The sequence below is a fragment of the Colobus angolensis genome, unplaced genomic scaffold, assembly GCF_000951035.1.
Source record: "Colobus angolensis palliatus isolate OR3802 unplaced genomic scaffold, Cang.pa_1.0 Scaffold165, whole genome shotgun sequence".
Lineage (NCBI taxonomy): Eukaryota > Metazoa > Chordata > Mammalia > Primates > Cercopithecidae > Colobus > Colobus angolensis.
The window spans coordinates 1,266,279-1,272,822 of record NW_012114766.1 but is presented as its reverse complement, the minus strand read 5'-3'; the positions used below and the strand labels follow the sequence as shown (position 1 = coordinate 1,272,822).

General features: G+C 45.2%; 1 protein-coding gene across 2 annotated transcripts in view; it reads right to left on the bottom strand.

The window, feature by feature from the left end:
* DLGAP2 (discs, large (Drosophila) homolog-associated protein 2) overlaps positions 1-5,229 on the bottom strand; it is a 194,492-nt gene extending 189,263 nt beyond the window's left edge. For both annotated transcript variants that reach the window (XM_011937542.1, XM_011937543.1), the window contains exon 1: positions 5,170-5,229. The gene's annotated coding sequence lies outside the window, so the exon portion shown is untranslated. The remainder of the gene's footprint in view (positions 1-5,169) is intronic.
* Between the last annotated feature and the right edge of the window lie 1,315 nt (positions 5,230-6,544).

The window sequence follows — 6,544 nt, the reverse complement described above, 5'->3', positions numbered from 1 at the left end:
GAGGAGGAGGGTGGTGAGTGGAGAAGGGTGGTGAGTGGAGGGAGGGTGGTCAGTGGAGGAGGGTGGTGAGTGGAGGAGGAGGGTGGTGAGTGGAGGAGGAGGGTGGTGAGTGGAGGGAGGGTGGTGAGTGGAGGGAGGGTGGTGAGTGGAGGAGGGTGGTGAGTGGAGGAGGGTGGTGAGTGGAGGAGGAGGACTTGGTGGCTAAGGACCTGGGCGAACGTATGCCTGGGAGACCGGAGGGTAGATTGCTACCTTCTTCCTAGACAGAAACTCAGCACATCACTGCTTCCACTATTTCTAGACATTTCCCTGAAGGAAGGAAGTATGGACAATAAAGTGACAAGTATAGGTAGAGCCAGGGTTTTGTTTTATAAAAGAACACACAACAGTAAACAAACATCCCAAAGGGAATTCCTGTGAGACAAGATATGTCTCATCACTAGAATGAGACATTGGTACACTTAAATGCTGGGGAGATGATTAAAGCTATGCTGACGTCCTATTATATAAAACGTGTTCACAATCTGTGTGCCTGCCAGGTGGAAGGCTCTAAGTATTATTTCAATATTCAGGTATTTCAAAATTACGCAGTGTGTACATTTTCTCAGTGTTATGCTGCATATATAATATGTACTTAATATTCTTTGATGATTTAATCTTTTTTTTCATTTCATTTTGCATTCATTTATCAATGCAAAATTTGGGTCAATATAACAATCTTCATAGATGCAAATAAATTACCAACCCTTTACAACTGATTTAAATATAACATTCAGGAAAATGAAAAAAAAAATGCCATTCTTAGAAGTAACATTTAGAATTAGCCAATGTTACAAACATTACTAAGAGGGCAATTTAATTCTAGTGTGTCTGAAGGTCTTCCCTAGAAACATTTCTTCTGGAAAAAGTGGGATTTTTCTTTTTCATTGTATTCATTTTGAATGTACCACATTAATCTATTTTATTGGTGACTTTAATTTTATAGAAAACTTCCTTATCCTCCTATATTTCACAGCCATTTTCCCTATCATAAAATTACTTTTCATACATTACACTCTATGAGCTTCAGAGAACGCACATGCTCTTAAGAGGTAATGGGTAATAACACAGGCGTGGGCGGCTTTATTAATTCATCTGGCACTAATGGTATCTTAAGCTCTTCAGCCAATGCCATTCAGCTTTCCTTGGAGCTTTTGGAGACTGAGGGCAGTTGGAAAAAAAAGATTGATGCTTTGAAATAGGACCAGAAGCAAATGTCACTTCATTGCTTTATGACTTTAACCTATACTGTGCTGTAAAATGTCCCACAGCATTTTGGAAATGATAGTTACTCATTCACTGTAATAGCATCAAGATCATTATGAAGTATTTTTAATTTTAATTTGACCCAGTAGAATTATAGATCCATAAATTCGTGACTTGGAAGCTCCCTTAAAATCATCATTTAACTCTCTTAGTTTAAAGATGAGGAGATTAGAACACTCAATTCGGAAAAATAAATGTCTAAAATGACGCTATTTGCTCCCAATGTTATTATGATAGTGTTCGGAATGTAACTCAGATATCCTTCCCACCTTCCTTCCTTCCTTCTTCCTTTCTTCTTGTGTTTTTTGCTTTTACTCTTAATTATCCTTTCCTATGTTTTACATCAGGATTCTCAATCCTAGGGGTACATTAGAATGATAAAGGAATAATCCAGGAATCCCACTTCTGGGTATTTATCTGAAGGAAATGAAATCGATGTGTGGAAGGGGAATCTGCTCTCTCGTGTTCGTTGAGGTGCTGTTCACCACAGCCAACACGCAGAACCAGCCTCAAGCCCATCAGCAGAGGCACAGATAAAGAAAATGTGGAATACCTACACAGTCTTAAAAACTGAGAAATCCTGGCATTTGCAACAACATAGATAAGCCTGGAGGACATCATACTAAGTGGAACAAGCCAGGCACGGAAAGACAGAGGCCATGTGACCTCACTTACACGTGGAATCTGAAAGCACAGAACTCAGAAGCAGAGGGTAGAACAGTGGTCACCAGAGGGAGGGTTGGGGGGACCCGGGAGGATGTTGGCGGAAGGCTGCAGCATTTCAGTTAGACGAGAGGAGTAAGTGAGGAGGTCCAGGTACCACATGGTAAATGGTTTGTATACTTGAAAATTGCTAAGAGACGAGATCTTAAGTGGTCTCACAAGCACAGATGATGATAAGGATGTGAGGTGGCGAGATGTTAATTAGATGTTAATTAGCTTTGTCGACTCGTCTTACAGCATATACCTGTATCAAGACATCACGTTGTACACTGTAAATATACACAATTTATATCTGTGAATATAACTTAATGAAGCTAGAAAAAAATATTTTAAAAGTAAAACAAGAAGCGTTTCTTCCATTTAAAAAAAAAGCATCAGGTAAAGAACTTTTAAAGATGACAGTAGCCAAGTCCTTCCTCAGACAAATACATCAGATGGAGCCTGGGCACTGGCATGTTTTTAAACTTTCTCCAGGGTGATCCTGACTGACATAGAACCAGGGCCAAGACCTAATATTTCTATGAACAGGCTAAACAGACTCACTAGAACCAGTGCGTCCACTTCCCTCACCAGGTGCACTTCTGCACAAATCTTCGACTCCAGGTCACCGCGCATCTGCACCCGGCTGTTTCAGCTCCCTGGGCTCACCAGACGGCTACAGCAGCTCCTCTCTCTCCCTCCACCCATGCGCCACCCCAAGAGGGGAAAGCCACGCACATGTTTGAGGGTCCTCTCAGCCAACCGTCACCAAATCCTCTCATTTCCTTCTTTCCAAAGCTTCTAACATCTGACCCTTCTCATTCTTACGACCGCCAACCCTCACCCCATGGCAAGACCATAGAGGCAGCTCGCAAAGCATACCCAGTCTCTAAGCAGTGTGGAGGTTCCTCAAAAGGAGGAAGCATCAGTTCACCATGGAATCCACCAATTCCACTTCTGGACATTTACCTAAATGAACCGAAAGCAGCAACATGGAGAGAGAGCTGCACGCCGTGTTCACAGCAGTGCCATTCACAACAGTCAAGGAGAAGTGACCCGGGATCTGTCCACAGAGGAACAGAAACCAGTGTGGTCCATCCACACAGTGCAGTGTGGCTCAGCCTCCAAAAGAAAGGGCGTCTGACACATTGACATGTGCAGTAACAAGAAGACATTATGCTGTGTGTAATGAGTCGGTCACTAAATGACAAATCCCGTGTGGTTCCACTTCCAGGACGGCCCTGGAGCAGTCAGATTCAGAGTCAGAAAGCAGGATGGGGGTGCCAGGGCTGGGGAGGGGAATGCGAGTGAGTGTTTCATGGGGACAGAGTTTTACTTGCCGAAGAGGAAAAAGTTCTAGAGACGGAGGTGCTGATGGCTACACAGCAATGTGAATGCATTTAATGCTGCTGAACTTACTTACAAAGGACTAAGATGAAGAAATGCTTTCTGTTCCTACAATCCTGCCTGCACCAAGCCACCCGTGTGACATTCTGCCTCCTTCGCCCCCCAGCCTCATCCCTTGATGCTCACTTTTTGTGCCTGTGGAATAAACAAGCTCTCAACCTGGGAGTCCAGGGTCACAATCCGGGCAAAGCTGGCCTCCCCAGAGTGACTCCTGCACTCTTCTTTCAGTTCTGTGCCCCTTGCTTCAGTCTCCAGGTTCTTCTCACTGTGCCTGTGCCCAAGCAGAACCACCCCAGGTACCTCCTGCAGCCCCAGAGAAGGCCCCTGGGGCACGTGGGGGCCACTGCTATGGAGAAGAACTGGCATAGACACAACTATGGCATTAACATTGTCCAGAGACAGTGCAAAAGGCAGCTGAGCTACCTCCAAAGCCTCAAGAAAACAAACATCAAATGAGTCACATGCATTTGGAAGCCTCCCTAGGCAGGCTGAGTAGTGAAGATTCATCGCGATGGATTATTACCAGAGTGAAGTTTGGAAAAACAGATGCCTAATTATTGCAACACAATAGCCATTGCTGCTTCCTAATGAGAAGTTGAAATACTTTCACTCGTCTATTTCCAAGTGAAGAAAGGCTGTGTAGAACGTCAGTTAGCAACATATTTAGGACTCAGTTGCAGTGGATAATGGACTGTAATCCTTTAGAACTCTACTGATTTCCATCATCTTACATTGAAAAGCAAACACTTTTTGGCTGTAGTTTTCTTTAACAGAAATCACAGCTTTATGTAAAGTGGATTCCTTCAATTTTCAGCATTATTCTTCACGCAAATCAAACCAGCAACAGATGCATTGGCTAAAAGTCCGAAATACTTTTTAAAAAATGCACATTTAAATATAAATTGAACTTATGATCCATAACCCAGCCCTGAGTGCTGTCACCGCAGACAGCCATCAGTGGGTTGAGGAAGAGGCCAACAATCTTTTAGGTTAGAGACTAACCACAGACAGCAAACCTCTTTTAGGCTAGAGAATAACCACAGACAGAGCCACTGATGGGGCTTCCGTCTTCAGCTGTGGTTTGTCGTTGATTTTTTTCAACCGTTTGATGTCAAATGTATTCAACATTTCACATCTTTAACACAAGCATTTGGCCTTCTTCTTGTAAGCACAGCTCCTTGTCAAAAGACTGGTGGCAAATATGGCACCAGCTTTACTGTGCCAGCGGCAGCTCAGAAATGAAATATCCACGTGATTTTAACCAGCACCGGGGAAAGTATGTCGTGGCAGCCTCTCCCAGGGTCCTTGGAGGGAAGAGCACAGTCAGACTCAGCATCCAGACCCCAGTGTGTGGGGCCGGCTGGAGAGATGAGCTGCTTCCTGCCAGGGAAGGGCTATGTGAAAAACGCAAATATGGGAGCTCCCTGCTTCCTGAGGTTGCTTTGAATATGTTTAGTCACAGAGGAGCAAGGGAAGGAAGGGTCCTTCACCTCTGGAGACATGCATCGTTTATGTGAACGGCTGCCTGAGTTCCTGAGGGCCAGGAACAGCTCTTCCTCACCCAGCACTTCTGTAATTTTAAAAACTATTATTTTTGGAAAAAAGTGTCCCAATGTACTTAGTTCTTCTTAGCTCCCTTTCTAAAGGCAAACATGCTAATGTGTGTTTGTGGGAAGGTCCCGATGATGGGAGCTGCCTGGAGTGTGCCCGGTTCTGTCTGGGCCCCGCCACAGTGGGGCTGACAATGTACTCTACCTAGATCCTCTTCTGCCGGCCCCGGAAAGCTGATGCCCGGCTGGACCAGGTCTCCACCTTCTTCCTCTGCAAAGACAGAAACAAAGTCACTCTTTAATGCGTTTCTGGTGTAGACTGCAGTCACTCCCAGCACATCTTCAAAAGCCTCCACACTCAACACAGTTCAAACATGACGGACATCTTTGTATTTCTTCAAACGTCACTGCTCAGAGCCCAGCATTTTGTGCCAGTAACCTCAGGAACAACCACTGCTTTCTGTAAAGCAGCATTGTGACCACAGATGCATGTATTTCTCCTGCCTAGACACGGACGTAGGCAGTGAGTCCCAGTGATTCTCAGCTTTAACTCTGGACTAACTTCAAATTTATTAGGCCTTATTTGCATTGGAACAGACTTCAGTAAAAGCAGCCCACTCTGATTTTCCCTGGTTCCTTGCAGCTGGGTGAGTCCCATGAGGGCCCCACGTCATCCATGATAAAGACTTTCCTTCCTGTCTAGAAAGCTTCATGCTATTCGAAGCCTCATTTTGCAATGTTCAAAGCCTGCAGTTGTGGTCTTAGTGTTTAATATTAGTTCATATTAGGTCCACTTTGACCAAAACACTGATTTCATTTCCCTCTGTTGGGAGATCATCCAGGTCACTGGCATTGATTTTCCATTGTTCACTCTGTGCTAACAGAAAAGCAGACATCACTTTCTTAGAATGATATCACCATGTGGCTGTAAAAGGTCTTGGGGTCACTGAGCACCGTCCTCCCTCCATGTGTGGGGCAACAGGGACCTGGGGAGACAGATGAGCTTGTGATTTTATTTAACTGGTCCCTGGGAAGCTGGACTGAGCGCTATCCAGTGGCTCTCCTCCCGATGGGTTCTGCCCAGGAAACCAGGTGCCAACTCTCCAGGCTGCCTTGGTTTCTACCTGGCTGCAGAGGCAGTGTAGACACAGCTAGATCTCAGGGAGGCTCTGCCCAGGAAACCAAGTGCCAACTCTCCAGGCCGCCTTAGTTTCTACCTGGCTGCAGAGGCAGCGCAGACACAGCCGAACCCCAGGGAGGCTCTGCCCCACAGCAGCCACAGTGAGAGGGGTGGGGAATGGCCTGAGGAGGGGGACAGGGAGCATCAGATAAGGCAGCATTTGACACCATGTTACACATGCCTGTAAACATGTTATTTATGGGGTATGTATCAGAACAATGACACATGTATGTACACACATCTTTGTCACCACTTTGGCATATGTGCCCAAAATATAATTATAAATATGATTGCATGTTCAGACTCTAGGCATGTACTCACACATACATGGGTTTCCAATGTTCATGGACAGGCTTTGAGGCACATCTCACATTTGCCCCCACCCCCGACCCAAGTGTTA